General features: G+C 36.2%; 1 long non-coding RNA gene across 1 annotated transcript in view; it reads right to left on the bottom strand.

The window, feature by feature from the left end:
* LOC120890861 (uncharacterized) overlaps positions 1 to 21,785 on the bottom strand; it is a 130,348-nt gene extending 108,563 nt beyond the window's left edge. Inside the window, exons 1-2 of the long non-coding RNA XR_005735341.2 lie at positions 17,058 to 21,785; positions 15,963 to 16,090 (exon numbers count right to left, since the gene is read on the bottom strand). This is a non-coding gene — a long non-coding RNA (uncharacterized LOC120890861). The remainder of the gene's footprint in view (positions 1 to 15,962; positions 16,091 to 17,057) is intronic.
* Positions 21,786 to 25,917: the final 4,132 nt, after the last annotated feature.

The raw sequence follows: 25,917 nt of genomic DNA, 5'->3' as shown, positions 1-25,917 counted from the left end.
AAATGATTCATAAATAAGTGAATGTAACTTCAAAGAGGAAAGCAAAGCTCTGGGGTATTTTTTGTGAAATGTGCACTGCACTGGCTTTCTTATGTTAGGGCCCAGGGCTGCTTATAGAATGGGCAACTTGGTTAATCTTCATGCAGACTGAAATCTCATTAGAGGTTTCAGGTACCCCAAAATGATGAAAACAAGAGCAAGAAGACCCTTCATCAGTGAGGATCAGGAATAACCAGAAGTTTATCATATTCAATTCAATGGATAATCATTTCTTAAGCTACTCCTGTTTTTTTTTTTTTTTTTTTTTTAACCAGGGATTGAATCCCAGGGCACTTAACCACTGAATTACACCTCCAGCTCTTTTTTATATTTTATTTAGAGACAGGATCTTGCTGAGTTGCTTAGGGCCTTGCTAAGTTACTGAGGCTGGCTTTTTAAAAATATCTTTATTTTATTTATTTATTTTTATGTGGTGCTGAGGAGCGAACCCAGTGCCTTACACATGCTAGGCAAGCGCTCTACCATTGAGCTACAACCCGAGCCTTGCTGAGGTTGGCTTTGAACTTACAATTCTCCTGTCTAAGCCTCCCAAGCTACTGAATTATAGGTATGTGCCAAGGCAGCCAGCTACCCCTGCTTCTTGGAGGGGAGAAAGATTTAGGGACAAGATAATGAGAAAGAGAGAAGAAATAATTGGGTGACAACAGTCAGAAATTTCCTTTTAAGACAAAAATCAGATCATGTCACTCTGCTTTAACCTCCACTAGCTCTCCATCTTACTTAGAGAACAAGCCAGAGTCTTCACTGGCCACATGATCTGACCTGCCTTCCTAACAAGCCCTCCTGTTCCTCTCCCTTAGGTATAGTTGCTACCTTACCAATGCTTAAATATGCCAAACACACTTCTACCACAGTGCCTTTTCACTTGGTGTGGTACCCTCTTTCCCTGGACAAGAGGTTGGCAACCTTTTTCCATAAAGGATTAGATAATAAATGGTTTAAGTTTTGCAGGCCATACAGCATCTGCTATAACCATTTAACTATGCTATTAAGCACAAAAGCAGGCTTAGAAAATATATAAACAGGGATAGAGATGTGGCTCAAGTGGTAGTGGGCTTGCCTGGCATGCGCGTGCTGGGTTCGATCCTCAGCACCACATACAAATAAAGATGTTGTGTCTGCCGAAAAACTAAATAAATATTTAAAAAATTCTCTCTCTCTCTCTCTCTCTCTCTCTCTCTCTCTCTCTCTCTCAAAAAAAAAAAAAAAAGAAAGAAAGAAAATATATAAACAAATGGGTGGGGCTGTGTTCCAATAAAACTTCAAAGATAGCTCCAGGTGAGAAAATGGAAATTGGTTTATTGTATTCTCAAGGTCTAGATCTGTGCCTGGCACTTAGTAGGTGCTTAATCAACATAGTATTTATTCAATTAATAGTTAAATAGTTAACATTTATTAGGAAGTTAATTCAGCGTTCCGTGGTAGGCTTAGAGATAGAACTAAGGAACCTAACATTATCTGATTAGATAAAAATTGCTGTCAAAACTTATGTATGTTTTAAGTCTATAACAATGAAGAAATTGTACTAGGTTAACATTTTCTAAAGTGTATTCTGAGAAACTCTAATTTTACAGGTCTTCAAGGGTCTGAGACATTAGCAGTTGTGCCTGAATTGAATTGCTTTAGGTTCCCATGGACTTTTATCAGAAGCCATGGGCATTCTAAGATGTGGGAGGTCCTAAAATCTATAGGTATCCCAGGGGACCTCCTGCATTCTAGACATTCCTCCTTAACCCCTCTATCTAGTAGTAACTCAATTTCCCCTTAATAATCAGGCTCATTCACCCTAACATGTATTTGCATTTCTACAGGTTAGTACAGTAATTCACCCCTTCTTTACCTGCTGACACCCTGGCACCAGGAACCTAAGATAACAGGTAGCAGTCTCAACTTTAATGAAATCACTTTTGTGTCATTCAGAGGAAGCAGAGTAAGGAATTCCAGAAAAAGGTATAGACTTGGAATGTTCTATCCGGCTATTAAGGATAGTTTTTAAAAAGGATAAAATCATGACTCTAAGACACACTGAAAATTAGTACATGTCAAAAATTGCACTTAGGCTATTAATTGATAAAAAATAGTAAAACATTAAAATCAGTCCAAAGAGCATTTGGGAAGTTAGGTATGTATAAGCAAAATTTGGGTAAGTTTCACAGATTAAATTCAAAACTGACTGATATCCTATAAGGCCATGAACAGTATCTTTTTTGGGCAGAAAATATTTGTATTTCTACTGGACAAAATTCTTCAAGTTCACTTCTGCCTCTGCAGAGCAGTAAAATAGCTGAGATGATGAATGTGAAGCCTAGCACTATACTTAAAGAGCACCTGTAATCTTATTTTGCCTAATTCTGAGACTTCAATAATTTTTCTAATAGATAAATGCAATTCAAATCTATTTATGTACAGTTTGGGTACTGGGGATTGAACCCAGGGCACTCTATCATTGAGCTACACCTCTAGTTCTTTTTATCTATTATTTTGAGATGGTCTCACCAAGCTGCTAAGGGCTGGCCTTGAATTTGCAATCCACCTGCCTCAGTCTCCTGAGTCACTGGGATTACAGGTATGCATCACTGTGCCAGCTAGTATACAGTTTAAGGTGACTAAGACCCAGAAAGTTAAAGCCACATTCCCTCTATCACATAGCATGTTAATGTACCTTAGGACAAAATTTGTATCAAATTCCCCTGAATTCTATTCTGGTTCCTAACTACTCCCATGAGCTATTTTCCCCATATACATAGATAGAGAAAAGTATATAGGGATTTATCTCCCTTAATTTACTCCACTTGCATAGACTATTTACCCATTCTCCTGGCATGGTCACAAAGACATAGTTTGTAGAGACATATCTGAGTTCCAATTCTCCTTCTGTCTCATATTTGTAAAGTGTCCTTGGGCAAAGCCTCAGGACTGAAGATGGAATAGAGCACAATATCTATCTGATGTATTTGTAGGTGAAGATTAAATTGATTAGTACCTCCTACTTAATAGGTACTGAAAAAAAATATCAGTTCTTATTTCCCTTCACCACTCACCTTGCTTTTTCTTTTTTTTTATTTTAGTTGTTGATAGACCTTTATTTTATTTATTTTTTATATGTGGTGCGGAGAATTGAAACCAGTGCCTCACACATGCTAGGCAAATGCTCTACCACTAAGCTACATAATTTGACCGATAAACCAGCACTTCTCCCTCCCTCCCTTGTTGCAGGGTTTTTATTGTATCACTTTGCTCTAATACAGACAGGAAAACATTTTCCTGGTTTAAATGTTTAAAAGGCTTAAGTTGGCATAAACAGGGCCAATAAGGGAAGTTACCAGGAGGACTTTTGGTAGATATAGCTAATATTGCTGTATCATAAACACGGTTTACAAATTGCTTTCACATAAATTCTGCCAAATCATCTGGTAAACACAGGGGTAACACCCTTGGACCAGTTTCTCTTAAAGCCTCAACTAATTATTTTATAAAATTCAGAAGAATAATGGTTTCCCATGACAGACCTTAGTAAGATTAGGTCTTCAGTACATGATAATCACCACCATCATCATCATCATAATTCTCACTATTTCCATTATTTTGTGGATAAGGAAACTGAAACATAACACAGGGAGCTGACCCACTGTCACAGAGTTACGTCCTATCATTAGGTACTAGGTACATGACTAAAGATAATGTCTGTAACAGGGAGATGATGATATTTTCCCCCTCTTCCCACATTTCAAGGCTGCTGTGAAAATTAATAAAACCACAAATGTCAAAAGCATCTGAAGACTATTCCATGGTTAAGTAAACTGGAACACAGGCAGGTTTAGTAACTTGCCAAACACAGAGTTCAAAAATATCACAGTCAAAATTCACACCCAGGCTTTCTGCAGAATCCATACTTTTAATCACCATGCTATATTACTTCTTCAATAAAAGAAACTATCCTGAAAAAATAGATGTTATTACCTTCTCCTCTCCATCAGTTGTACACTCTAAGACTTCTATGTAGTTTCTTTTGTAGATCTTATCATACATGTTTTCATTTCTTTTTTAATTTGGGGCTGTAGCTCAATGGCAGAGTGCTTGCGTAGCACGTGTGAGGCACTGGGTCTGATCCTAAGCACCACATAAAAATAAACAAGTAAAATAAAGGCATTCTGTTCATCTACAACCTCAAAAATTTTTTTAAAAGGAAAAAATTTTAAAATTTGTTCTAATTAGTTATACATGACAGCAGAATGTACACAAATGGAGCACAACTTCTCATTTCTCTGTATGTACATGATGCAGAGTCACACCATTCATGCAATCATACATGTACATATGGTAATGATGTCTGCTTCATTCCACCATCCTTCCCAGCACCACACCCCTTCCCCTGCTCTCATTCCCCTCTGCCCAATCCAAAGTTCTTCCATTCTTCACTAGCCCACACCACTATGAATCAGCATCTGCAAATCAGAAAAAATAATGTAGCTTATGGTTTGGGGGGACTGACTTATTTTGCTTAGCATGATATTCTCCAACTCCATACATTTACCTTCATACATAATAATTTCATTTTTCTTTAAGTAATATTCCATTGTGTATATACACCACTGTTTCTTTATCCATTCATATATATATTCAATATATTCATATATATATATATATATATTCTCTCAGTATATCCATAATATACTCAGTATATTCCATATACTGAGTAGTATTCCACTGTGTATATATACCACAGTTTCTTTATCCATTCATTCCTTGAAGGACACCTAGGTTAGTTCCATAGTTTAGCTATTATGAATTGAGCTGATATAAACATCGTGTGGCTGCATCACTGTAGTATGCTGATTCTAAGTCCTTTGGGTATAAACCAAGGAGTGGGATAGCTGGGTCAAATGGTGGTTCCATTCCAGGTTTTCTAAGGAATCTATATACTGCTTTCCAGATTGGCTGCACCAATTTGCAATCCCACCAGCAATGTATAAGTGTGCAGTTTCCCATACATCATTTATTGTTGCTTGTATTCTTAATAATTGTCATTCTGACTAGAGTGAGATGAAATCTTAGAGTAGTTTTGATTTGCATTTATTTCTCTAATAGCTAGAGATGTTGAACATTTTTTTCATATATTTGTTGATCAATTGTACATCTTCTGTGAAGTCTGTTCAGTTCCTTATTATTGATTATGTTTTTTGTTTCATGATGTTAAGTTTTTAGTTCTTTATATATCCTAGAGATTAGTGCTTTATCTGATGTGTGTGTTAAAGTTTTTCTTCCATTCTGTAGGCTCTCTTTTCATTCTTGATTGTTTTGTTTGCTGAGAATAAGCTTTTTAGTTTGAATCCATCCCATTTATTGATTCTTGATTTTATTTCTTGCACTTTAGGAGTCTCGTTAAGGAAGTAGGGGCCTAGGCTGATATGATGAAGATTTGGGCCCACTTTTTCTTCTATTAGGTGCAGGGTCTAATTCCTTGATCCACTTTGAGTTAAGTTTTGTGCAGGCTGACAGATAGGGGTTTAATTTCATTTCGCTACATATAGATTTCCAGTTTTCCCAGCACCATTTGTTGAAGAGACTATCTTTTCTCCAATGTATATTTTGGCAACTTTGTCTAGTATGAGGTAACTTATTTATGTGGGTTTGTCTCTGTGTCTTCTATTCTATACCTTTGGTCTACAGGTCTATTTTGGTGCCAATACCATGCTGTTTTTGTTGGGATGCCCTCTTTCACCACTTCTATTCAATGTAGTTCTGGAAACTCTTGCCAGAACAATTAGATGAAAGAAGTTAAAGAGATACAAATAGGAAAAGAAGAACTCAAACTATTATTATTTGCCAATGACATGATTCTATAAAATATTTGGAAATCAATCAAACAAAAGAGTTAAAAGATCTCTACAATGAAAACTACAGAATACTAAAGGAAGAAATTGAAGAAGACCTTAAAAGATGGAAAGATCTCCTATATTCTTGGATACGCAGAATTAACATTGTTAAAATAGCCTCATACTACCAAAAATGTTATACAGATTTAATGTGATTCCTTTTAAAATCCCAATATCATTCTTCATAAAAATGGAAAAAGCAATCACAAAATTCATTTGGAAAAATAAAAAACCCAGAATAGCCAAAGCAATCCTTAGCAAGATGAATGAATCAGAAGACATCAGAATATCATATCTTTTTTATATTTTTTAGTTGTAGATGGACACAATACCTTTACTTTATTTATTTATTTATTTATTTATTTATTTATTTATTTATTTATTTATTTATATGTGGTGCTGAGAATCGAACCCAGTGCCTCACACATGCAAGGCAAGTGCTCTATCACTGAACCACAACCCCAGCCCTATCATATCATTTTTTTAAAGAGAGAGAGTTTTTTAATAATTATTTTTTAGTTTTCGGTAGACACAACATCTTTGTTGGTATGTGGTGCTGAGGATGGAACCCGGGCCGCACGCATGCCAGGCGAGCGCGCTACCGCTTGAGCCACATCCCCAGCCCCAATCATATAATTTTTAATGATTCATTTCCTTATCATCCTGTGATATTTCACAGGCACTAAACTAGTTTCCTAGGGATATTCAACAAATTATCACAAACTGAATTGTTTAAAACAACAGAAATTTATTTTCTCACAGTTCTGGAGCCTAGAAGTTAGAAATCAAGGTGTCAGAGTCATGCTCCTTCCATAGGCTCTATGGAAGACTCCTCATTTGCCTCTTCCTAGCTTCAGAGTAGCATGCTGGTGGTCCTGGGCTTGTCGTTGCACCACTTTAACTTCCACCTCTTTCTTCACATGGCCATCTTCTCTCTATGTGTCTCTCTTAAAATGTTTCTCTCCATATAAGGACACCTTAGAAAGCCCACCTTAATCTAGTATGACCTCAGCTTAATCAATATCTATAAAGATCCTATTTCCAAATAAGGTCACATTCTGAGGTTCTGAGTGGACATTGGGGATGGGGATGATATTCAACCCAATATAGGCATCAACTGTGTCTAATTTTTACAGTGTCTCTAGCACCTATCCCAGTATAAGATACATACAGATTCAGCTATATATAGCTTAGTGGTTGAGCATGCAGGCACTGAGTTGAGATTCTTTTTTAAAAAATTAAATATATTCAATTGTTGATAGATGTTTATTTTATTTATCTATCTATGTATTTATTTATATGTGGTTCTGAGAATCGAACCCAGTGCGTTACTCATGCCAACCAAGGGCGGTACCACTGAGCCACAGCCCCAGTCCCCTGATTTGAGATTGTTAAGATCAAATCTTTCTTCTGCTTTCAGTTGTGAGTCTTGGGCAAGGTTTCTCAAAACTCTCTGTCTCAGAATCCTAAAGTACTTATTTTACAATGTTCTAGTGAAATTTAAATTAGTTAATTCAGGTCAAATATTTAGAACAATAAGTAGCTCATAAAAATCCTCAACAAAGATCATTAACATTACTTTTAGATAACAACAACAGTATTTGGTAAATAAACTAATGAAAGCAAGGAGTGCCAGAAAGCATTAAAAACAGTCTATATTCATGCTGTTAATATTCTAAGGTATTTTCACATCAGTCTTTTCTCTGTGCATAATCATTTTAGAGGATCAATGGGCATCCAGTTTATGAGGCAGAAGGACTATAGAAGCAAGCAAAGGAGGAAAAAGGGGAAAAGCTTGTCTTCCCTTCTCCCTTGAAGCAAAAAATAAAAATAAAAATAAGAGCCATGGAGAGGCAGCATTATTTCTAAGAGACTATCCCAGGAAAATGGAATTACTTCTCTGAAAGTAGAAAATTAAGACCTAGAGGGTCTAAAACCTAATTATGGTATGGAACTCAGGAAAGTCTGGAATGGACACAGTTTTTGTTTTGTGTGTAGTTTGTTGGCCCTGTGGTATCATTAAAATGAACTCACAAGTCAGAGTCTGAAGATTTCAAAGTATCTGAACAGTCCACATCAAGACAGGTAAAAAGGTCCTTAATGGGTTCTAAAAGGTATCTTTCAAGGTAACATTCAGAGTATGCCCACAGGATTCCCTCTTATCATACAATTTTCCTAATGGCTTTAGAAAGTGATTGAACAAGCTATTAATGAAATGGCAAGGCAAAGCTAGATTGCAAACCAACAGAAAGGTACTATTTTCCTAGCTCCATCTATCCTTTGGGGTAACTGCAGGGGTAGGAGGCCCCCAAACTTCAGGGATGAAAATGAATTAAAAATGATTTTACATCTTTCTAGCCCCACTGAGGGCATGACCTTGTTTTTTTTTTTAAAATTCCATCTATACTTAAAGGATAAACTTGGGCACATTAAAGTTCTAAAGAATTTGAAGAGATAATGGTTCATGAATCAGGCCACATCAAACCCAAGTAGTTTGGGTTCCACCGAGCATGTGAAAAAGTAAAAATTTGTATAAGGTATTCATGGAAGCCAAGGAAAAGAAAAAAGCTTGAATGGTTAAAGTGGAGTATCTAGTTAGAGGTCAGTTGGTAGTTTCTGGTTGTTTACATAAAGTTTCATTTCCCAGGATGTGACCATTTACTCTGAGTTTGGTTTTAGTTTATTTATGTAGAAATCTAGGGTGCTGAAGACACCTCAATCTAATGGTGTCTCAATTAATTATCCTAACACTCTTCTGTTTCTTTCCCTTCCAAATCAGGTAAAAATCGTGTTGCCCACCATCTTTCCTACTTGGTTAGGCAAATGCACAACCAAATGTTTTACCAGGAGGCTCTGGCTGCCTCCAAATCCAATGAAAACCTTGAGGCGAATGATGGGATTCTAGATTTTTAGTAAATAGCATTAACAACTTCATTATGAATATATTAGGGGCCTTCTGGGATAGTTGGTGGAAGATGAACTGGAGATGTGTTTGAGGCCTTTGGGAAACCTCTGAGTCTATGGTTAGATTTTTACTAAATCATTCAGTCAAAACTCTTAGTATTTCATGGCCTCCTTCAGAAAAATTATGTCAACTATGGGTAATTTCTAATATCATTGTAATGGTGGTCCACTTTATGCTAGAAATAAAGTCCTTGCTGTCCTGCCACTGTGACTTATTTTTTTTAACTTTTTTTTTTAGTTCTTACATACATGACAATAGTGGAATGCATTACAATCATAATTATCCATTCACAACACCATTTTTCATAACTCTGTATATAAAGTATATTCACTCCAAATTATGCCATTATACATAAGCATTATTATTATTATTTGCATTACAATTCTTAATATACCTTTATACCACAATTTATCATATCTCTGATTGTATATAAGGTGACACCAAATTCACATCTTCCTATGTGTATTTTTGTATAATGATGAGGGTATCCTTCCACCATCCATGCTATTCCCCTTCTCCCTCCCTTTCCCTCCCATCCTTATTCGAGACTTATTTTTAAATCAGACATGTTTCTTTCTCTTCCTCTCTCATCTCCCCTCCCTTTCTTCCCCATCCTAGGCAGAGTTATCTGTCCTTGAGCACTTACCCACCACAAACAAGAAGTAATTCAGACTTGGCAACAGAAGATCTAAAAAATTACTATCTCCAAAATCAACAAGTAAATTACAACTCCAACACAGAACTTGTGAAATGTAGCTATTGAAACACCTCTATAAAAGCCCCCCGTTCCTGCTTATGGGAGCAGAATCACAGCCTCTGTGACAGAAGTCCCCTGTGCTTCTCCTTTGCTACCAAGCCAAAAAACCTTCTTTTTCCTTTTCCTCAAAACCATGTTCTCATTATTAGATTGGCATTGGGGACAAGGACAGAGCTTTTGGGAACACTGTCATTCTGGAATGGCAATGAGAAATGAGGAAAATAAGGCAGGGATGAAAATATGAAGCTGCATGTCTGCTTAAGGATCTTGGGATTATCTTACAAATAATGGTATTCCATTACAAGATTTTAAGCAGGAGGGTGGACAAGATTGATTTCACACTTCAGCACATAATTCTGGCTATAGAGCATAGAAATTAGAGAGGGATGAAAAGGGGGTGATCTCTAAAGTTCTGAAATTATATATTCCTGTTGAAACCTGACAAGATTGATTCATTTACTACTGAACATAAATCATTTTAGCAAAGAAGAATTTCCATCCTGGACAAAGACAAAAACAAAATGGACTCTTAAAACTTGGTTAAAATTTTACCAGTTAAAATCTGTCAAAATTCACCACAAAAGAGCTAGAAATTCCACAACATTGCACATTCAGTTTCAGCTGAAAGTTAAGCACAGTATGCAAAACAGTAAGGCAGTATCACTCTATAGTTAAAAAGACAGACTTTGGCAAAAAGAAACCTAGGTTCAAGTATCAAATGTGCCACTTTTCTTCCTTTCTATTCCTATTCCTCTTCCTATAGTTTGCTTAATTTCTCAAATTCACAATTACCCTATCTGTAATGACAACAAGGATAGCAATACTCAATTGCAAGGCCACTGTGAAATTCATGGATGTAAAGTGTTGGAAACACTGGTCTTCACATATTTTCAACATAATGGCAATGTTTTCTATGGAGCAAAGATCTAAGTCCAGCATGATCTATGATTCAACAGATAAATCTGACTAATTCTAGCAAAGGAATTTTAAAGGCTGCTTTTCCAGATATGTAAACTGCACTTTCCAAAAGCACTGTTATTTATAATTAAAGTGACAAAGGTACACCACACAAATGTATCCTTGGTTAATGCTTTCTCAGGAGAATGTCTCTTGGTTTTTAATATCTAAACTTCACCTAAATACTTTTTAGTGGAATGAGGGTTGTACTAAAAAATTACATTTTTTCCTTAAAAAATCCATTCAACTTTTTAAAATAAAATTGTATGGGAAACATCTCAATCTTCATTCCAAATACAACAGGTATTCAGAATGAATCGGGTTTGGATAGATCAGAGGTACACATAGGTATCAACAGAGGGAATTCGTGGCTACTATGTTGCTGGGGCTAAGAAACATATCACTGCTTGCTAACAACTATATTGTTTAGTGTCAAGGAAGCAATGTTTTAAGAATTTACCCAGAGCTAGGACAGTTTGTACTTTAGGTATCAACATTTTAATGAATTAGTTGGCAGTCTGGGATTGATTTGTAATGCATAGTAAGTTTTCCCATTTAAACTCATTGACAAAAGTTTCCTTTAGCATTTTCATGCAGTCCCAACTGCATGAAACTGATTTGATTAACAGAAAACCAATGTTAAGCAAGAGATGCCTGCATTTTGAAATTCTCATCTGCCTTATGTATTCATCTGTTACCTATTTATCTGCCTTACCTAGTTTTTAATTGGTTCGCAGTTCAATGGAAAAATTGGATGGCTATTTGTTGCCCTCCTTCCCCATTATGTATTTGGCAAAAGTAACAGAATGTCACTTCCAAGATCAGGTTACAAAAGATTGACTCTGTCTTCCTCTTTCTAGCTTTTTTTGGTTCACTTAGAAGAAGCAAGCTGCCATGGTAATTAATTGCCCTATGGAGAGGCCTATGTGGCAAAGAACTAAAGGAGGCTTCCAGGCAACATGCTGCAAGGAACTGAAGCCCTAAGTTCAATAGCCTGTGAGAAACTTAATCCTTCCAACAACCATATAATCCACCATCCAAACCTTGAGTTGACTGTAGAACTGACCAACAGTTTAATTTCAGCCTTGTGAAAGACTCTTAGCTAGGGAACTCAGCTAAGCCATGCACACATTCCTAATCCACAGACATTATATACAATAATAAATGTTTGTTGTATTAAGCTGTTCAGTTCTGAGGCAAATTGTTTTGCAGCAACAGATAATATATATGCTGATGAAAAAAATTAAATTCAAAACTAAATTATTTCCCCAAAATCTCACATGATTTGGATCCTTAGGTACTTACTCCCAGGAAATAAACCAAGACTTTCTTTCTGAATACGCTCCAGGGTTTGTGATAGGATAGGAGATAGCATTCCCTCTGAATGTCAAAATGACAGAAAGAAGAGTGATGGTATGTACCTTGTGTGACAGGTACCAAGTATCAAAATCTCCATGATTTGGTAATCTTGAAGTTCATATAAAAGTTCATAGAGGGGAAGACTTGGAAATAAATGGTATTTACAAGAAGAAGAGATCAGCAGAGGAAAGAGGACAGATTTTGGCAGATAGACAAACCAAAGAAGAAACATTTATATGAGATTTTATGGCATGCATTCAGAATGAATCTGGAAATAGGATAAATGGGTTTGCAGGAAGAGATGACAGGCATTGAATCTGGGAAACTTGCTACTTTCACAGTTACTATAGTTTAGATCTGAAGTGTGTCCCCAAAGACTCAAGTGTTAAAGGCCTGGTCCCCAGCTTGATGCTATTGGGAGGTGGTGGAATTTGTTAAATGTGGTCCTGGTGGGAGGTTTTTCTGTCATTGGGACTGTGCCCTTAAAGGTGATTATGGGACCCCTGTCCCTTCCTGTCTCTCTGTATTTCACACGCATTCATGAGGTACACAGGCCTCTTTTGCTGCACACTCCCATCACAATGTACTGTGCTGCCACTGACCCAAAGCAATCAGTCATAGACTGAAACCTCCAAAACTGTAAGCTAAACCAAAGCTTTCCTCTGATTAAGTTAGGAAATCTCTAGTAACTGTTATAGTAATGGAAATCTGACAAACACAACAGTCTTAAAATAGAAGAAAAAAGGAAAGCCTTATACCTATAGATGTAGGGCTTAGAACTGTGATTAGAATGTACCGAAACCCTTACCTGGATATGGGCTTCCAGATTTATGTAGGTTCATTCCACACATCTGTACATTACAGTTCTATGACAGGGATTTGGAAACTGATATGTAAAATTAGCCCACAAAAAGCCAACTTTAAGAAAATCATGGAGAAATTACTTATTTCTTTAAATTACAGATTTATCAGACCTCAAAAAGGAATTCCCAATGTAATAGTCTATAGTAACTAGTTTGGTGGAGTCAGTGATAATTTCCTGACCCATGATACAGACACTAGTATCTTAAAGCAAAAAAAAAAAAAAATGATGGACTGGAGCCACAAGTCTGGATTCTAGTTCAGCATGACTTAACCTCTGCATACTTTACTTGCTTCAACTGACCAATGTAGATAATAGTAGCTGCCGGCCCTATGTCATGAAGCTTCTATGAGGGATGAAGTTCAAATAGTATAAAAGGAGTATACAAATATGTGGTTAAACATAAAAAAAAGGTTCCACCAAGTATTCTATTATAGCTATGAAAAGGCCTTCTCTTATTCTGTAATGGCTTCCTTCACAAAGAACAAAAAGGTTCAAAGGCTAAATTACATAAAATTGCATCACATTGTCACAGCACATGTGATAAATAATGGAGCTGAAGATGATTCACAAAGATGATTAGATCAAGGCCATGCAAAGAAAAGCATTTAATTCTTATAATCCTGGCTAGTAAAGACAGGCAAGGAAGTAAGTCTTTCAAGGTTTATACTATGGTGAAAGTACTATAATCCCAATGATGAAGGCAGAGCAAAATGATGGTATGAGTATGGAGTATGGTGTGTAAGTTAAGGTAATACTATCTACTGAAACAGATAACCACCCCCCACAATTCAGAGGCTTAACATAATAGAAGTTTGTTGTTCCTTCAAAATACCGGATTGGCAGGTAGCTCTTCCTCACTTCCAAGCAGCAATTTGAGACCCAGGCTCTCTAAATGGTCCCATCATCACCATGGGCACAGTGGGTACTATTGAATCCTCTGATTCTGACAGGTGCACAGGAAACAAGGAAAAGAAGGAACACCTGCTTGGAGATGATCCACATCATTCCACTCACATTCTTATGGTAAGAACTTATTATATATCTGTCTAGCTACATGGGAAAGATAAAATGCAGTTCCTGGTTTTCCAGAAACAAATCAACACTATGAAAGGGAGCCAAAGTCTTTAGAGGACAGAGATCCAATTCTGCCTTACCTAGCAACAGAGAGAACATAGATCTCTACCTTTTAGCATCCTTTCCCTATGCTAGCATTTCTAGGCAATACACACAAAGGTATTCAATAACTAGAAACCTTACCAATAAAATAGACAACATTGTTTGGAAAACCACTGACATTTGTCTTTAAATCATGTGAAATAGTCCAGCATGCTTCTAAAAATCAGAGCTTAGAAGTTAGTGGGAAGACATTAAGCCAAATTAGTATCTAATCACTTCTCCAGCCCAAACAGTGAGGGACCTTTCATCATTTATTTAATCCTTCAAACTTTGGTGCCTTCATCAGCAGCATAAGCTCAACAATACAATTCCTGTGATGACATGGGAAGTGCTTGACTCATAAAAGGTACTTGTAAAAGAATATCCTCATAGCAACTAATGAAGTTGGGCACATACATCTATGGCTCAGCAACTCTATTCCCATACGTACACCCAACACACACACACACACACACACACACACACACACACACACACACATTTTGCCAAAAGTACTAGAATGTTCATAGCAACACTGTTCACAATGGCAAAAAGGCAGCATCTACACCCATGTCTACCAAGAATAGAATGGATAAGTAGATTACTCTATATCTTACACATAGTACTAACAACAATGAAAAGGAACACACTACAGCTAGAAGCACCAACATGGATGAATCTCACAAGCCCATGCTGAGCAAAAGATACAACAGAATACTTACTGTATGGTTCCATTTCTATATAAAGTTCCAAACAGATAAAATTAATTTGTGCTATTGGAAATCAGAATGATTATTACTCTTGGAAGGAGTCATACTGAATGGAAATAGACATGAGAATGGCTTGTGGCAGCAGGAAATGTTCTCTTTGTGCATGGGGGTACTGATTACATGGTATATTCAGCTTGTGAAAATTCTTAAGCTATAAATGTACATCAATAAAAAGTTATTTTAAAATAGTGTCCTTCCCTGAGAGATCCCACCCCCCGTGACAAAGTGCCTAAATATTGCTCACATGTGCTACCAGCCTTTCAAAGGGGAAAACAAAATAGAAAGGGAGAAATTTGAAAATAAGCCATAAAGAGGGAAGAGATGATAAGAACACAGAATAAGGCTGTAGGGTACTAAAAGCCAGAGATATCTACCACTTTTCTAAATTGTGCCTCTGTTATATGCCCCAAATCTCTAACAATTACAAAAGGGTCCAAGATACTTTTTCACAGTGACCCTGGAATTATTTGGGATAACTTTTAATGCTACTAAAAATGCAACATACTACATGTCTTCCATGTTACAATGTACCTTCCTGTTCCTTCCTGTTACAATGCCATTCTGACATTTCAGTCATTTTGATTTTTTCTTTCTTTCAACATTTTGTCATGCTAGGGGAGCTAAGGTGTATGTATGTAAGGTGTGTGTGTGTGTGTGTGCGTGCGTGTGTGTGTGTGTGTGTGTGTGTGTGTGTGTGTTTGTGTGTGTGGTGTGAGTATATGTTGGAGGGGTTGAGTCTTATTAACTCCAATTCTCATAATTTATATCATTTACCTGATCATCAATGAGGCCCCAACACTATAGTCATGATAAATTCATTCTCTACTAATATTACATCCAGATAGGCAGCTTCCACAGAAGCAACTGCATAGTAACTTGACCCTATATCCAATGTAGTTCTACATATTGAAGTAGGCACCCACAAATATATGTCAGGTATAGTTATCACATAATTGCAAAGGGTCATTATGAATACAACACCAAAAGTCATTGATCAGAATATTTGGTTTCATTTGATAAGTGATTTTATATGTTAACATCAATAGGAACCTTAAGAGATGATCTTCCCATGTAATCTAGGAAGAAAAATAAGGCCAAGAGAGTTGAATAAAGATAATATAAAAATAGTTGTGATAGAAACAAGACAAAAATTCAGATGTTTTGCTGTTTCTCCAGCATCCTTTTTACTACCTCATACCTTTAAAGGGCTTCAATTTCTCTTCACATGTAGTCAGCATGATATGAACATGATTCTAGCATTCTCCACCTCCTGTTTCAATCATAAGCCTCCAGGTCTGATGTCTACATAAATATTTTGGCTTTTGCCTAGAAAATGTATTGAGATAATATTGTTAAGCAATTTCTGAGGGAAGCTATGTCACTTAATTTTTCTATTTCCTCAACTGACAAATTTCCTTTTTATTTTGAAATACTTCAAACTTAAAAGATACAAGAATAGTACAAATAACTCCCATCAGTTTTACCCAGACTGATGTTTTTTTAAAAATTATTTTTGTTGTTGTAGATGGACAGAATGCTTTTATTTTGTTTATTTTTATATGTTGCTGAGGATCGAACCCAGTCCCTCATGTATGCTAGGCAAGCACTCGACCACTGAGCTACAGCCCCAGCCCCAGACTGATAAATTTTTAACATTTTATCAGTTGCTTTATAATGCTTTCTTCATCCGTAATTTTCTCTCTCATGTGTGCGTGCGCACAGACATACACACACACATTAATTTTTATCAACTATTTGAGAGTAGGTTGTATAAGTGTTTCCTAAGGACAGGGTATTTTCTCATACAACCACAATACAGTGATAAAATAAAAAAATTGATATTTTGTACAATATATTTTATCTGTTTGATGATTCACATTCTAATTTTGTCGACTATTCCAATAATGTCCTTTGGAGAACTTCTCTAACCCAATCCAAGATTTGATCCAGTATAATGTTTTTCCATTTGATTTTCATGCTTCTCTACTCTTTTCCAACATGAAATAGCTCTTTAGTCTTTGCTTTCATGACATTTTTGAAAAACACAAGCCATTTTTGTTAGGATGCTCTTTATCAATTAGCTTTTGCTATATAATAAACCACTACTAAAGTTAGTGACTTAAAATAAAATTTATTACACTCAAAATTTCTCATTTCTTACTATTCAGTAAGTCATCTAGATAGTTATGTTGGTTTGGGCCAGACTGGCTAGGACTATATGCTCTAGAATGACCTTGCTCACATATCTAGCAGTTGGTTGAATATCAACTAACATGCTAAAAAGATAACTTACATGTATGTCTCATCATCCAGCAGGTTCACTCAGACTCATTCACATAGTGATAATGACAGAGTTCCCAAACTGAACAAGAGAGTAAGCCCCAGTGCTCCAAGTCTTTGCTTGCATCATGTTTTTAATGTCCTATCAGCCAAAGGAATTCATAACAACAATCCAGAGTCAGTGTAGAAGAGCACTTCCATGAACCATAGATAGAAGGGGTAAAATAATCTGACACCATTTTTATAGTCTATGGTAGTATAAAGCCAGGGATAAAAATATTTTCTCAAGAGACAAAGAATATGCTATTAGCAGAAGAAGTTAGGAGAAAAGACAAAATCTTTCCCAAAAGTGAGGTATGAACACTTAAACTTATAGCCTTAAAAAATCTGAAATCAAGATATATCATACCAGTAATGGGAAAAAAGTCTTATCACAAAAATGATTAGTAAAGGGTTTGTCACCCTGCTACTTTTTATTGGTAAAAAGGGGTCAAATTTAAGAGCACATAAACGAACTCTAAAGTTCACTCTGTGCTACAATCCAATTAACACAAACAACTGAATGACAGAGAATTGTGTGCAGAGTAATAGGTCCCTATTATAAGAAAAAAAAGTCAAGAAAAGTGATGATAAAGGGAAATTGACTATCTGTCTCCCTGTTGGGGCAATCATAGGAAATTCTGAAACCATAGTAATGAAAGAAAGCCTATACTCTCTTTAAACACAGCAGCAAAAAGCTCCTTCCTTACTGCTGAGTGCTGCAATGCAGAAATGAAGACCCCAGAATCCAAATTACCATTTTATCTAGAAAATATGGAACTCTGGACTTAAATGTGAAATTGCCAGATATCTAAATGTTGGTTTAAATATTTTTAAGAGGACATTCAGAAGTTGAATGGGGCATAAGAGGCAGGACTTTGAAAATTTAAAAAGAAAATCAAACCACAAGATCAGAAAGAACTGACAATTTTGAATAAATGAAATGTTCATCCAGTTCTCTTAGGGACATCATACTTATTCTAGCCTGTGACTATCTAAAATATACCTTCATTTATGCCCAATAACTATCAAATTTAGTATTGTACATAACATACATGATTGAACTTTGCACTATAAGCATAAATAAACAAGAAATAATGGAAAACTAATAAAGTATAAGAACATTATGCCTTGCATACCTAAGCATGTACTCTACCACCGAGTTATACACCTAACCCAACATAACACAATTTCTAAAGTCAAAAGAAACAGGCAGTCTCAAAGCAAAGCAAATTGCAGATTTGGAGGTAGGTTTGTCTTAGGGACACGTTTGTGACAATACTCACTGTGTTTCAGGGAGGGATCAGTAATGGATTGGACAGCTTTAGATACTGGTTAGGGATCTGACTTTTACCATGGCTATAGAATGGGCTGTCTTTCCCTAGAAGTATAGAGACTTTATATGAATCACCTGGACTGTGTAGAAGTAATTGCAGTCACTGAAAAAGTTACCGTGTCCTGGCTTCACATGGACAGTCACTATTTCACAATGAGCTATGAGTTTACTTATACCTGGAGGCAGGGCGTGGCTCCTCTATGACATCATGGCTGCCCAAGTGTAAAGTCTTCTCATCTCAACTTGAAGAAAAGCTCTGTCAATGTAGACGGGTGGACCTTGTTCCCCCTGAAAACAATGCTCCATCCCTTGTGAATTACACCTATGTAAGTCCCCAAAATGGTATGTCATCAAAACCAGAGTTTGCACAGTAGCCCTAGTACTAGGGTGAAAGAGGAGAACAAGGGAAGGCAAGGAATACTGAAAAAGAACCAGCAACTAAAGAAACAAAACAACCAAATGAAAGGGGAGAACAAGAGAAGGCGAGGTATACTGAAAAAGAACAAAAGACGCAGAAAAAAAAGATACCAAGGTAAGAGGAGTCTTATGTCTTATTACAACTATGTTTGGAACCAGAGAATAAATTAAAATTCAAGCAGCTAGGTAAATCCATTTTTTGATACCATCCCATTTATTGATTCTTGATTTTATTTATTGTGCTTTAGAAGTCTTGTTGAGGAAGTCAGTTCCTAAGCCAACTTGATAGATAGTTGGGCCTACTTTTTCTTCTAGTAGGTGTAGGGTCAGTCTCTGGTCTAATGCCTAGGTCCTTGATCTACTTTGAGTTGAGTTTTGTGAAGGCTGAAAGATAGGGGGTTCAAGCTTTTTCACAGCAAAGGAAACAAATGTGAATGTGAAGAGATATCATATAGAATGGGAGAAAATCTTTTGCCATCCACACCACAGATAGAGCATTAGTCTCTAGGACATATAAAGAACTCAAAAAACTTAACACCAAAAAAAAATGGTGATTATCAAGAATATAAGTAACAGTAAATGTTGGTGAGGGTGTGGGGAAAAGGGTATGCTCATACATTTTTGGTGGGACTGCAAATTGATATGCAACTGCTCTGGAAGGCAGTACAGGGATTCCTCAGAAAAATGAGAATGGATCTACCATTTCATCCAGTTATCTCACTCCTTGGCATATACTCAAAGGACTTAAAATCTGCATATTACAGCCACATCAATGTTTATAGCAGCTCAATTCACAGTAGTTAAGCTATGGAATGAACCTAAGTGCCCTTCAAGAGATGAATGGATAAAGAAAATGTGGTATATATACACAATGGAGTATTAGCCATAAAGAAGAATGACTTCACACACTCCCACACAATGGAATATTACTCAGCCGTAAAAATTAGATTATGGTATTTGCTGGTAAATGGATAAAGCTAGAGACGATCATGCTAAGTGATATAAGCCAATCCCCAAAACCAAAGGCAAATCTTCTCCCTGATGTATGGATACTAACACAAAATAAGGACGGGGAGGAGGGAAGAATAAGAGTTCACTGGATTAGACAAAGGGGAATGAAGGGAAGGGAGGGGAGGTGGGAATAGGAAAGACAGTAGAATGAAGTAGACATCACTTTCCTGTGTTCATATATGAATACATGACCAGTGAAATTCCACATCATGTACAACTACAAAAATGGGATCTTAATTAGAATAAGTTAGACTCCATGTGCGTATGTCAAAATACACTCTTCTGTCATTTGTATCTAAAGAGAATTAAAAAACAGGGTTAGGTTAAAGTATTATACATAAGAACTTTAAAAAAGATAAATCCATTTTTACATACTTCTATGAAAGAGTTCCTGACTTCTATGACTGTTTTCCCCATTAATAGCACATGCCTAAATAAAATAGAATACTTTAAATACTTTAAATAAGATAGAACAAAAATTTCTCTAGAAATCTGAAGCCCAAGTTAGATCGTGTATGAAATCCCCCTCTCCTGACTTCTTATGTAAAAAGAGTCAGCAACCTTGAGAATTGAAAAGTCTCCAAAAAAGGCTCATAGGGAGTAGTGAGATAAGAAGTTTGCTGGATGTCCAATACCAAATGACAATATCTTGTATTTTAATCAGTCTCACATTTATTTGACCCTTGAATTGGGAACTTTATCTCCTCTTCCCACAAAAGTATTCATACAATGTAAAGAATAGCTCAAACACTTTCTGACAAGAGAGTGTATTGTTTCTCATAACTGTTCATTGACCCATCAACTTCAGATATTCATTTGAGCATTTACTAAAGGCATAGGCTTCAGAAGTAAATAAAACCTATCCTTGTGCTAAAAACACCACAATCTCAAAAGGAAAAAATAAAATAAATTTACATACCAAGTGAGTAGAGAAAGGATCTATTCTGAGGGAAAGAAGCATCTGAAAAAGTAACCCTTCCCTGTAGGTTTTGAGATTAAGTCATCTTAATCTAAGTGAGGTGATATTTGAATTGTATCAGGAAGGGAAAAGTTTTGTCAAGTAAAGAAAACTGCATACCTAGAGACTCATTAGATATTCACTTTCGGTAAAACACAAGATGAAGATTCATGGCAGAGAATGAAAATTAAAAAGTAAGTCTGGCCTTGTAGTTGGCAGTATATTTTTAGGTATGACACAAAAATCACAGACAACAAAAGAAAAATGGATAAATTGAAATTCATAGAAATTTTAAAATTTTGTATGCCAAAGAACACTACCAAGAAAGTAAAAACACAACTTATAATAAAGGAGAATGGAGAAAATATTGGGAAATCAGTTATCCAATAAAGGTCTCATATACAGAATACATAAAGAACTTTTATGCAGATGGGGTAGAGAGGGAAGATGAGAGGGAAGGGGGGGATAGTAGGGGATAGGAAAGGTAGCAGAATACAACAGTCATTAATATGGTATTATGTAAAAATGTGGATGTGTAACCGATGTGATTCTGCAACTTGTATTTGGGGTAAATAATGGGAGTTCATAACCCACTTGAATCAAATGTATGGAAGATTATATGTCTTGAGCTTTGTAATGTTTTGAACAACCAATAAAAAAAGACAAAAAAAAACTTTTATAATGCAACTACAAAAAAAAAACTTAAACAATGGGCAAAAGACTTGAATAGACATTTCTCCAAAAGAGCTATACAAATGGGCAATAAGCATGTGAATAAGTACTATTCACAGTCACCAAAATGTGGAAACAACCCAAATATTCATTTACTCATACATGGAGAAACAAAATGTCTGGCATATATACATAATGGAATATTATTAAATAGTCATATAGGGGGAATGAAGTACCAATACCTGCTACAAACTGGATGAACTTAAAATAGTATAGTAAGTGAAAGAAACCAGACACTAAAGGTCACAGATAATAATATTCCACATATATGAAATATCTAAAATAAGTCCACAGAAACAGAAAATATATTTTTTCTATACATAGATTTTTTTTTCTTTTCCTCTCTAAGGAGAGGGAAATGGAAAGTGCTGTTTAATGAATATGGGATTTACAATTGGGAAAATGAAAATGGTTTGAAACTAGGTAGTGGTAATTGCACAATACTGTGAAATACTAAATGTCACTGATTTTTACATCTTGAAATGGCTGGTCTTATGTGAATCTCACATCAATAAAATTTCAGATTAACACCAAAATAACAGACCAAAAATGTACATCTGACCCTGAGGAAAGATGAGATTTTATCCTTTATAAATAGTCTTAAAAGGTTTTTAAGATTACCATGGCAGTTTAGTATTTGATGAAGAGTCTGGACATTTTTTAAATAAACTGGAGAAGGGAGAATAGTGACAGGGAGTTCAGTTACAAATTATTACAGAGATAGCTGGGGTTTGAATTAAGACAGGCAGAAGAGGTGGAGAGAAGAGGCTGGCATGAAATAGATTTTTGAATATATGATGAAAAGCAGTTCAGGATTGGGTATAGGGATATGAAATTACAAGGGTCTGAGAATTTTTAGTGCTGGCAGAAATAGATGGTAGTGCTATCCAAACTGAGTATCACACCAGTAACAGGCTGGAAGGGAGTCCTAACTCTTGAACTAATCATAGGAGGATGTGTTCTCAATAGATTCTCAACATAATTCTGACATCCAGGCAAAGATCAAGCATATAAAATGCTAACAAATACTTAGCTTATTTCACTGGTTCCCAGGAAAGAGACCCATGAGTTTTATCACTTTTCAGAATAGTCATCATAAGTTTCATAGAATGGGCAGCAATAGCCTCAGAAGCTGAGAGTGAGCCCTGAATTGTATCTGTAAGTGGAAAGAAAGTGACAAAAAGACAATAGGGAGAATGACAAGGATGCCTGTTGGGGTTTGTCTCTTGGTCTGTTTGTGCTGCTGTAAGAAAATACTACATGCTAGGTAATTTATTTTAAAACAGGAATTTATTTTCTCACACTTCTGGAGTTTGATCAAGGTGTTGGCAAGCTTTGGTGTCTAATGAGAACCTATTCCCTGCTTCTAAAATAGCACCTTACTGCTGCATCCTCACATGGTAGAAGGTGTAAGGGCAAAAGGGATGAATATTGTGCTTTCACATGGCAGAAGAGATGAAAGGGAATGAATCACCTCAATCTCTTTTATAAAGACCTTAATCCCATCAAAAGGGTTCTGCTTAATGCTATCCCATTGGTGACTGCATATTTCATTGGTGACTATATTTAAATATGGGATCCTTGGGGGACACTATCAAACTATAGCAGGATCATTTGGTTAGGGAAATTCAAGAGATGCAGAAGGCCTAAGATGTAGGGGTTAGAAAGTCAGCATTAAATGTGGAAAGGAAATATTGAACATGAGAGGGTTTCTCAGATGGAATAGTTGGGATAAGTGGATGGATATGGATAAGTAAGATTATGACAGGCTGGTAAAAATGAGTAGAGAATGGAGGATGTAAGATGGATTCATGGAGAAAAACAAGAAATAGGTTCCAGGCTGAATCCTTGCTGGAGAGAGCAAGCATCTACAATTGACCTTCCATATCCATGGGTTCCATATCTGCAGATTCCACCAACTACAGATCAAAACTCTTTGAAAAAAATACATCTTCTCTGAGCATATACAGGCCTTTTCTCTCTTCATTATTCCCTAAACAATATAGCATAACAAATATTTACATAGCATTTACATTGTATTAAGTATTAGGTATTATATTATAAGTAATCTAGACATGACTTAAAATATATGGGAGGATGTGCAAAGCTTCTATATAAACACTAAGCCATTTTATACAAGGGATTTGACAATATGTGGATTATGGTATCCAAAGGGAGTCCTAAAACCACTGCACTGTGGATCACAAAGTGTACCATATATACAGAGAGATTTCTATAAAGAGAGTAAGGAAGGGGCTACTATGAAGGTATGCATGGTGTAGACATGGTAGTTAAGCCTGGGTTGGGATGAATAAAGAGAACACAATGAAACAGCTTGGAAGCAGGTGTCAGTGGAGAAAGGCCTAGCCAAAACATGGGGGAGAGGGCCATTGTTGATGGAACCATCTTGGTGTATGGGGGAGAGCGTGTTAAACTCACATCTAATCAAGGATGTCCTCTGCTCAAGCATGAGTCTCTATTCTCATTTCTAAAGCATCGAGATCAGGTTTCTCTCCATAGCTAACCATATTACTATCATTTAAGGCCCCCATTCAGGCAGTAGCCCTCATGATTTCCCAATTTTCTTTACAGTGGTATTTGCAGAGGAAACAACTATTATGGGGACAAATGACAGATAACAAAAACAAACCAAGAAATACTTCAGCCTTCACAAGCCTTTTGCAAAAATGAGACCTAAGTCCTTTGACTGATCCTAAGAGACAACAACTGAATGCAAGATCCAGAAAAAAACATCAACACCAGTGTCAATAAACCTTTAAAAGATAAAATCTTCTTTGTATTTTTTTAAAAGATCAAATCTTTAACTCCTTTAATAGTAATCAACTTGTTTCCCTGTGACAGACTTCCTTCCTTTCAACTCATTTTCCAAAATGTAACTTGGAAGGTATATTTTAAATGGGTTTTCATCTTTCATTTCACTTACTTTAACCCTTCACTGGTTCTTCAGGATAAAGTGTAAATGCTGGTATGGCTTACAGAGAAATGAGTAGTCAGAATTGTACTAAACTTTCTGACTTTTTGTTATGGTTTAGATATTAGGTGCTCCTAAAAGTTCATGTATGAAAAATGCAAATTTAAGGTGACATGATTGTGTTATTAGAATCTTAACATAATCAGTGCATTAATCCCCTGATAGGTATTAACTGGGTAGTAACTATAGGTAGATAGGGTATGGCTGGAGGAGCTGGGTTGATGGGGGTGTACCTTTGGGGTATATATTTTGTCCTTGTTGAGTAGTGCTCTCTTTTCTCTTTTCTCTTCTCTTTTCTATTTCCATCCTTCCTCCCTCTCTGCCTCTCCCCCCACCTTCCCCTTCTCTGCTTCCTGGTGCCATGACCGCAGCTGCTTTCCTCCACCACATGCTTCTGTCATGTTAGGCCCCTAGTAATGGAGTCAGCCATCTATGGACTGAGACCTCTGAAACTATGAGCCCCCAAATAAACTTTTCCCCAAAATCTTTTGGTCATATCAGTAAAAAAATCTGCCTAAAACACTTCTATTGAGCCCACAATCTCCTCTTAACATGTGTACTTCAGAGAGTGAACTAAATTAAGCTTAGAAAGGTAGACCTGTATTAGATTGTTTAGTTCTCAATAACCTATGTTAGATTACCCCTTCTATGATTTCGGAAATCAAATGCCTTTATCCTATAGCCTAATTTTATTTCTGAGCATCTACTCAACATATGTTGCTATTTTACAAAATTCTGTATAAGGATGTTCATGACAAACAACCCAGACCATCCACCACAACATGAATAAAGTTGGTATCTTCTTAAAATGGAATATTATATACAGCCATGAGACAAAAGCAACTACAACTGCATGCAACAAGATGAATAAATCTCACAAAGATGACATGAGGGGAAAAGCCATATACAGAAGAACACATAGTATATGAATCCAAGAATAAGAAGAACAAAGATAACTAAAACTAAACTATGGTGCTACAAATCAGGACAGGTTTTATCCTTGCAGAGATAGTAGGTATGTTACTATGGAATGTGACACAAGGGGGCTACTGAGAGGCAGCTAATATTGTTTCTTGATCTGAGTATATTTGCATGGATGTCTACTTTGTGAAAATTTGTCAAGCTGCACACTTATGTCACTACAATTGTTTACAGTTTTTAAAAATTCTCTGCATTCGTACTCCATAATCAATTTTGCTTAGTGAATTCTTGTTCTTCAAATTTTCAACACTATTTCCTCCAACAGCCCTTTCCTGAATTCTTAGACCATTTAGCACATCATGTTGTGTGATCAAAGTCTCCTATTGTTCTCCTATCTTAACAACTCTCTGTATTTAATTGCAACTGTGTGTTGAATCAAGTTTAATGAACTGATTTTGTGTACCTTT

This window comes from Ictidomys tridecemlineatus, chromosome X (assembly GCF_052094955.1).
Source record: "Ictidomys tridecemlineatus isolate mIctTri1 chromosome X, mIctTri1.hap1, whole genome shotgun sequence".
Classification (NCBI taxonomy): domain Eukaryota; kingdom Metazoa; phylum Chordata; class Mammalia; order Rodentia; family Sciuridae; genus Ictidomys; species Ictidomys tridecemlineatus.
The sequence above is the reverse complement of the archived record's forward strand: the minus strand, read 5'-3'. Positions and strand labels throughout refer to the sequence as shown.